The following is an 8,435-nucleotide window of genomic DNA, read 5'->3' as shown; positions in this document are numbered from 1 at the left end:
CCAGGGGATGATGCTGGCTGAGACGCTGCTGCCTTTGGGGGGGGCTCCTGATTCTAGCCCATGATGCACCTGCCCTGCTCTTTGAGCATCTCGTTAATGGGGAATTCGCTACCAACAAGTCAAAGTCAGAAAAAGGCCGCTGAACCAAATACCGCACAGGGGGTGAAGGACAGGAGGAAAAGCAACCACAGACCCTAAGAGCAACAAGCAGCTGCCTTAAATGAATGCCTAGGGCCGCATTCTCACACCCGCAAAAGGGTTGCTGTTGCACTCACCCCTCCCCTGCCACTGGCGGTTTACAGCAGCCTTAATTTAGCTTTCAGGGTGGCTGTGACCTTGATGGAAGGGGAAAGTGTCAGGTTGCTACTGCAAGGACAAAGGGCCATGCCGGTCTTTGACTTCCCTGCTGACTTCGGCAGTAAAGAGTGAAGCTGTAACAGACTCAGGGCTGTGGCTGTGGGAGGAAGCAGATTCCGTGCTGGCCAAGGTGACACTGGGAATGCCCCGCCCCCCACTGACCCAGCATCACTACCGTTGTTAGCTACCCCATGGAAATAGTCACCAGCCCACAAACCCTCGGTGCGTGAGCTGCGTGCAGGCGCTTCAGAAAGCTCATGGGAAGATGGAATTAAGACGACGACTGTGGAGGTGGGCTCTGTGGCACGGCAGGTTAAGCCCCTGCTTGGGACAACTGCCTCCCACACCAGAGTGCCTGGGATACAGTCCTGCCTCTGCTTCCAACCCAAGCCCCTGCTAATGCACCTGGGAGGCAGGAGCTGATGGCCCAAGCACTTGACTTCCTGCTGCCCACATGGAGACCCGGATGGAGCTCCTGGCTTCTACCTGCTTAGCCCTGCCTGTTGTAGGCATTTGAGGAGTGAACCAGCAGGTAGAAGATTGCTTTTTGTCTCTGCCTTTCAAGTAGATGCAAATAAAAAAAAAAAAAAAGGTTTTGAGGGATGCAGCACATCCCATGTTTGAGTGCCAGCTCTTCACCTCCTCCCCAACTTCCTGCTAATGCACACCCCGGAAGGCAGATGGTGGGTCCAGTACCAGATCTGGGCTCCTGGCCTGGGCCTGGCCCAGCCCTGGCTGTTCCTGGCATTTGGGAAGTCAATTGGCAGGTGGAAAATCTCTTTTCCTTTCAAATAAATACATATTTTTTGGTGCAAACCTTCCCTCCCCCGCCAAAATCCATGCATATGGAGGGGATCTTTTAAACGTTCATGAAAAATGTGCGCTATAAAACTACAGGTTTCAAAAAATTTTTGCACAATAAACTCTTAATTCAACTTTCCACGGACTTTCTGAAGGGACCCCCCTACAGTAACACAAGTAATTACTGCATTAAGTATTGTAAGTAGTCTAGCGATCGATCGCAAACACAGGGGAAGATGTAAGTTATATGCAAACAATACCCGTCTTAAGGGCCCCAGGTGTGGAGGTTCGTGGGGGCTTTTAGCATGTCGGGGCGCGGCCCTGCAGGGTGGCTGTGGCCGCCGCCAATCCCCGGAGCTCTCGGCCGCTCTTCCCGAGCGCCAGCCCCGGCCCGGCCTGCGTGGTCCTCTGGCCCTCTCCACCGGGCCGAGCTCTGGGCGCGGCGCAAACCTCGCCCATCCAGAAGGCAACGTCCCCGCCGAGGTCACACGGCCAAAGTCACGCCGCCGGGCCGCTCCTTGGCTGACTCGTGTCTCCACCTTTCGGCACCCCGCGCGCCGTGCCCTCGGGAAGCGGCCGGGTCCGGGTCCCGCAGGCCGCAGGGCGCGGGCGCGGGCGCGGGCGCCAGGCTTTCGCCCCGAGCGGGGCCCGAACCGCGTAGGGAGAGCGAGGCCGAACGGCTGGAGGCGGGGCTGGGGGCGGGGCCGGGCGGAACGGGACCGCCCCTCCGCGCCTGCGCCACCTCCCCTCCACTGACAGCTTCCACCGCTCGCTCAGCTGTCAGGCGCGGTGGCCAAGTGGTAAGGCGTCGGTCTCGTAAACCGAAGATCGCGGGTTCGAACCCCGTCCGTGCCTGCGGCTTTGAGGTTGGGGCTCGGCTGTGTGAGGCAGGGTATTCCTGCATGCGCCGCCCCTCCTCTCTTCTACGCGGCATTTTTTCCTTTTCGGATTCTCTTCAGGTGTCGTCCTCCCCTCCCCCCTCCCCCCACTCCGAGACTCCGGGGCTTGTCCTCCCACCGCGGGCCCTCCTCGATCTGCTTCGCTGCCGGCCCGGCGTCTCCTCTCCCGCACCGCCCTTCAAGGACGAGAGTCGTCGCCCGCGGGGCAGGGTGTCGGCAGCGGAGGTTGGGGTCGCGCTGCTTTGGCGTGGGTTGCGGCTCGGGAAGTTGCCAGCAGGGGCGCGTGAGTTTGTCGTTTGCTGGGCAGGCGGGTGCGGCGGGCCGTGCTCTGCACCTGCCTTCCTGTCTGGGAAGCCGGAGGCCGGCCAGAGCCCTCCCAGGCCTTTTCTAGGGTGCAGAGCCCAGGTGGCGTGCTCTCTCCCCGGCCTGACCCCGCTGCCCCCCAGAGCTCCTGCAGCCTTCCCCCACGCCCCACCCCAGGACACCACCTCCCCTGAGGCCTGTCGGGCGGCAAGGATCTCCCGGGGAGCGGGAGCGGCGGCGCTCTGGGCTCCGGTGTTAGAACCGGCACCAACTTTCCACCCAGCGCCCCCAGTGCCTTAGCCTGGACAGGGATGCGGGGCGAGAGCCTGGCGCCTTGACCCCCTGCCTCGCACTTTGGGTTCCTAACGAGGGAGGGTCTTCTGCAGCCCCTGGAGCAGGGGCGGCACCCACAGTGCAGGGGGTGGGGGGGACTGGGGGCCAGCAGACCCCACCTCGGTAAAAGGAGCCGCGAGGTCGACGTGCGAGGCGCTGGGTGGGGGAGGGGGCGCCGCGTCGGGGTCCTGCGTGGACCCCAGGTGGAGGCTGAGGAAGACACGTTAGCCAGGGAAGAGACACCTGCGAATACCCGCGCTCCGGTGAACGCGGGGCAGAAAGAGACACCTGAGTTGAGTTTGTTGCGTGACCTCCATTAAATCACTTTCATTCCCTAGATGCTGCGGCCTTCCACTGCAGAATTCGGAAGCTGAAAAACGCGGTTCCGCAATGCCTGTGGCTTTCAGTTCTAAGCTGGGACCTCTGAGCCTGGAACTCGGAGGAGCCTGGGGACCTCAAGCCGTCCCGCGGGAGCTCCTTGCACAGAGGCGCCTGGCCGCTGCGACCTCGTGGTGGGGGCACAGCGACCCTAGCTCCCCCATCTCCGATGGGTGGGCTACAGCCACCAGGGCCGTGCTCCTCGCCGATTGCCCCTTGCTTATTTTTCCTTTGGCTCCCACCAGGGTCTGGAGTAGAAAGCAGGGCCTCTGGTAGTGCAGGCTGAGGACCAGGCGGGCAGCTAAAATCTCCAGGATATGGTTAAAACATCTTTCTGTCAGCCCCATGGCACACAGCTATGCATCCTGCTGTGAGCTATAGTCCAAACCTCCAGCCTGGAGAGATGCAGTTCAAATCTTTTATTGCACACTAAAACACAGATTCACAAGCAGCCACGTCGGATGAGTATCTTGATGAATTGTGAGAACACTACCCAGGTCAGAGAACAGTGCCGGGTACCCCAGCAACCTCTTTGAAGTGCCTGCCCTGCATCACAGTCCCCCAGTGCCGTGAGACCCATACCCTCTGCTTGTACAGGAATCACTTCCTTGCGTTTTTGTTTCTACCTATTGAGCATCTTTGCGTTTAATTTCCTATAGTGTAACTTCGCTCATTAAAAACAGAAGTTGGCCTAGCCTTTAGGCTTTTTCTTTCCCCCCAGGCCCCACAGGGTTCTCTCCCTCCCCTCATTTCAGACCCTGGACTATTGGACCTGCAGAGTTTCCCGTCGTTAATTCGCTGACTGCATCCCTGTAAACTCCTCTGTCCTAGGCATTTCCTATGGATTAGCAGCTGCACCCAGGGCCTGCATCAGAGCCAGGGTCTGTGCCTCTGACAAGACTCTGTCTCCTCCCCTGAGGAGGCTCCGATGCCCCAGGGCAGGCGTCACTCTATTTCTTGTCTGGGACCCCTCTGTGGGCGGGGATGTTGTCCTTAAAAAAAAGGACAGCTGTTTAACCTTTATTTCCTTTTATCTGAAAGGCAGACAGTTAAGCAGAGATCTTTCCTGCATTGGTGCACTCCCCAAATGTCCACAGCACCTGCCGCAGGGCCAGGTGAAGCCACAGGATCCCAGAACTCCATCTGGGTCTCCTAGGTGGGTGGCAGGGACCCAAGCACTTTGAGCTTCCTCCCAGGCTGCACAGAAGCAGGAAGCTAGACTCGGAAGCAGAGCTGGGACTGGAACCCAGGCACCCTGGCATGGGATGTGGGCCTTCCGAGCAGCGACTTACCTGCTGCACCAGACACCTGCCCCGTCTCAGTCATTCAGGTGTTCCTAGCACCTGGAAAACAGGCAGAGCCCTGACACACGCGGCCCCTACCTGAGGGATTAGGGCAGTTTTCACAGAGGCAGAGATGGCTGGGCTGAGCTCTGCAGGATGGACAGGAGTTCAACAGAGCACCCCAAGATCTTGGATATGTGTGCCCTCATTCAGTCAGTCATTCAACACTCAAATATCCTGGCCTAGGCTGCATCTCAGCAGGGAGGGGTGCATTCCACCCCCCCACCACCACCACCAGGCTCCTCTAATCTTCAGGTGAAAGTTGATTTTTTGACTTAAGAAACAGAGACAACACTCATTCCCTGCAGGGGGTTTATTAGCACATGGTAAAGGTCCAGGTTTTATTAGTACATGGTAAACGTCCAGTCTCGGGCTTAGGTTCAGAAGGCATCAGCTTGGAGTCCTGCATTGCTAGGAGAAAGCCACCGGTCCACCCACTGCCTTCACTGCCCCAGGAACAGGCGGAGCACGGAGGAGGTGCCTTCCAGGTCACACCGCAAGCTCTGCCTGTGTCATAGCTCAGGCCCTGGCAGAGGCCGAGTGTGGATCTGCTGTGAAACGTGGCCGTGGTTAGTACCTTCGCACGCACCCAGGAAGTGGCCCAGCTCGGTGCCAGCCGGACGGCCAGGCGGGCACTTCCCCTGCCTCACGTTCACCCCTGTTCAATAGGAAAACGGCAGTGCCCCAAATCTTCAGGCTCAACCCCTGTATTTGTGCTTGGGGGAAGAAAGGCTCACAGACAGCCTGCTCGGGTTCAGTGCCCCAGAGGCGGAGCTGTAGAGGGAAGTCAGCGTGGACAATGCTTGTTCTGTCCCGGCAGGGCTGGGAAGCAGGCGTGAGCAGAGGGCAGGCCCCTTCCCAGCACTCCTCAGGTGGGCTTAGGCAGGCGGCTTTGACAGCAGCTTGTCCCAGCCTTGAAGGGGCTGGGCAGGGAGTCAGGACCATCGACACTTTCCATGTCTTTCTCCCTGATGACAGGAAGCTGAAAGAGCCCAGTCCCATCCTGACCGCACACGCACTATCTGATGGGCTGGAGAGTCCAGAAGAGGAAGCTAGGTGCAGAGGACAAAGGAGAGCGCGGGCCTTGGGCCAGTCATTTCTTTGTCCAAGTACAGGTTCTGCGTCTGTAAACCCAAGGTGCTGGCTCACGCCTGCCTTCCTCTCCCTGCAGTGCTAGGGAACTGTCACGTGCTCAGGACGGGCAGAGAGCGATGCTGTCTATAACATGGGGTTAATATTAAATGCTGGGCCAAGTTCCTGCACCAGACTGACCATGGTAAATGTCAAATGCCAGCCCTGCCCTTGGGGGAGGAAACCCGTGCAATTCACACATCAGGGCGGGGCTCGTGTGCACAGCTGCAACGCATCCAGCTATTTACTGGGTGTGCACGCTGCGCCAGGCCCTGGGATCTGGCAGAGCACCCAAGAGAAGTCCCTGCTCCGCAAAGCTTAAGAGTCCAGGGGTCAGAGGGAGAAATCGGCAGCACAGAGACACACTATACCCAAATGAGTGAAATTCAACAGCACTCCAAAAAGTTGCTAAGAAATAGAATTAAACAATGTTTATTTTGGTGCAGAAATAATGAAATCTGTGCATAGTTATTTTTTTTAAAGATTTATTTATTTATTTATTTATTTGAAAGGCAGAGTTAGAAGGTGAGCCTCCATCTTTGCTCCATCTGCTGGTTCACTCCCCAAATGGCTGCAACAGCCAGGGCTGGGCCAGGCCAAAGCCAGGAGCCTGGAACTCCATCTGGGTCTCCCACGAGGGTGGCAGGGGCTCAAGTACTTGAGAGTCATCTTCCAGTGCCTTCTCAGGCTCATTAGCAGGGGCTGGGCTGGAAGCAGAGCATCAGGACATGAACCATCTGGGATGCCCGCATTGCAGGCGGTGGCTTTACTGGCCACGTCACAATGCCAGCCCCATAGCTTCCTCATAATACACATTTCCGTGAACTTACAGACCCCACGTAGTCACGGTTTTGTAATTTTTCTTGCACCAAAATAAACATCTTTTCATTCAATTTTCCATCAACTTTTTGAAGTTCCTTCATATGACACATTAGTGGGGATGAGGGCTGTAGGAGCTGGCTTGGCAGATAAGTGACAGGGCAGGGAGCTGAAATTTAAAATACAGATGGGCCATTGTCTGGTTCAGTGGTTAACATGCCCACGTGCTGTACTGGAAGGAGTGCCTGGTTTTGAATTCCTGCTGAACTCTCGCTCCCAATTTCAGCCTTCCTGCTCACATGCATTCCGGGAGGCAACAGGTGATGGTTCAGATGTGTGGGTCCCTGCCACCCACATGGGAGACCTGCCTGGGGTTCCAGGCTCCTGGCTTTCACCTGGCCCAGCCTTGGCTGTTGCAGGTATTTGGGGAGTAGTGAATGGAATATTTTTCTCTCTCTCTTCCTCCGCTTCTCTCCTCCTGCCTCTCTTCCTCCCTCCCTGACCTTCCCTGTCTTTTAAATTAAAAAAAAAAAAAAAATTTGTAACAATAATAGGATGAGTAGGGGAGGTCTAGGGAGGAACCCAAAATGAGAGGAATCAGAGAAAAGGGGCAGTGTCTTCAGCCCCAAGGGCTTGACCCTCCCTACGCGTGCAAATGTACGAGGTCAGCAGGTGGCAGGGACATGAAGACTCTCCCAGTCACACCACACCTGTCACCCCTACCTCAGGGGCAGTGAGGATGGCTTGCCCAGGAGCCCGACTCCTGGGAGTCACTTGTGGAGGTAGAAAGGGCAGAAACCGTGGAGCAGACTCAAAGGGAGACTGCATTGTGGGAAGGATTAGGAGGCCCGGCTGCCCCTGGGTTGGGGCTCAGCCGTGGTAGAGGTCAGGTGGGCTGCCACGGCGGAGTGTACCAGGCCAGGGGCTTGTGTGGAAAGGACTGGCCTCAGGTCTGAGATTCTTCACCAAGGGACCCTTGACCCTACCAGTGATTCCATTGGTGCAGTGTCCTTACTACAAATACCTATGTCCTCAGGGCTTTGTGGAGTTGTCAGAACCTCTGAGTGCAGTCTCCACACCTAATGATTTATTCTTCTTGTTAAATTTATTTACTTTCATCTACTTAAAGAACTGAGCAAGAGAGAGAGATGATTTCTTCCATCTGCTGATCTACTCCCCAAATGCCCATGACTGGTACCTGGAACTCCATCCAGGTCTCCCACGTGGCTGGCAGGGCCCCCAAGCACTTGGGCCATCACGTGCTATCTCCCAGCAACTGGAACATAAATGGGGGTGCCAGGATTGGAACTGGCCCTCAGACACTGGACACAGGGGTCCCACACGGTGGCCCATGCTTGCCCCACGAGGTGATTTTTCCCTGAGAGCTGTCATTATTACCCCCAGCATCCAGCCATGTTGTATACGAAGCGGTATTTCTCCAGCTTTAGAAAGGACCACAGTTAAAATCAGTTCCACAGTTCGCAAATAGCACTTTTAAAAACGGAACAGCATAGAATAACACTAAGTATATATTTGAAGGCGTAAGAATTATTTCATAGGCTATTTTACATGTGTGTGTACCCACATATGGGCGTGTACATATATACACACACATACATGCACATATATACAAAAACACGGATCTGCAGTCATGGGGCATAACTGAGTTTGAGAGCCACTGTTGGAGGCACTGTTTTAGAGAAAGACAGTTGTAAGGAGTGTTTTCCTGACTTTAGTAATCTCGTTACTGTTACCACTTTGGTCCCATCAATCAGAATACCATTTGTGGACGAGGGTTCGGGACCCAGCCGTTCCACTTCCCATCCAGCTCCTTGCTAATGAGCCTGGGAAAACAGCGGAATGGGCTGGGCCAGATCAAAGCCAGGAGCTTCTTCCAGGTCTCCCACATGGGTGCAGGGCCCAAGGACTTGGGCCATCTTCTACTGCTTTCCCAGACGCATTAGCAGAGCTGGATCAGAAGTGGAGCAGCCAGGGCACACAGGGGATACCTGCATCGCAGGCGGTGGCTTTACTGGCTACACCACAATGATGCCGCTTCAAAATACTCATC

At 56.1% G+C, this 8,435-nt stretch overlaps 1 non-coding gene across 1 annotated transcript; it reads left to right on the top strand.

Moving 5' to 3' along the window:
- The first annotated feature begins 1,941 nt into the window (after window positions 1–1,941).
- Window positions 1,942–2,013, top strand: TRNAT-CGU (transfer RNA threonine (anticodon CGU)). Its single transcript has one exon. It is a non-coding gene; the product is annotated as a tRNA-Thr (tRNA).
- The last annotated feature ends 6,422 nt before the right edge of the window (window positions 2,014–8,435 follow it).

The sequence above is a fragment of the Oryctolagus cuniculus genome, chromosome 17 (genome assembly GCF_964237555.1).
Source record: "Oryctolagus cuniculus chromosome 17, mOryCun1.1, whole genome shotgun sequence".
Taxonomy (NCBI): Eukaryota; Metazoa; Chordata; class Mammalia; order Lagomorpha; family Leporidae; genus Oryctolagus; species Oryctolagus cuniculus.
This window is presented reverse-complemented; position numbering and strand designations above follow the sequence as displayed.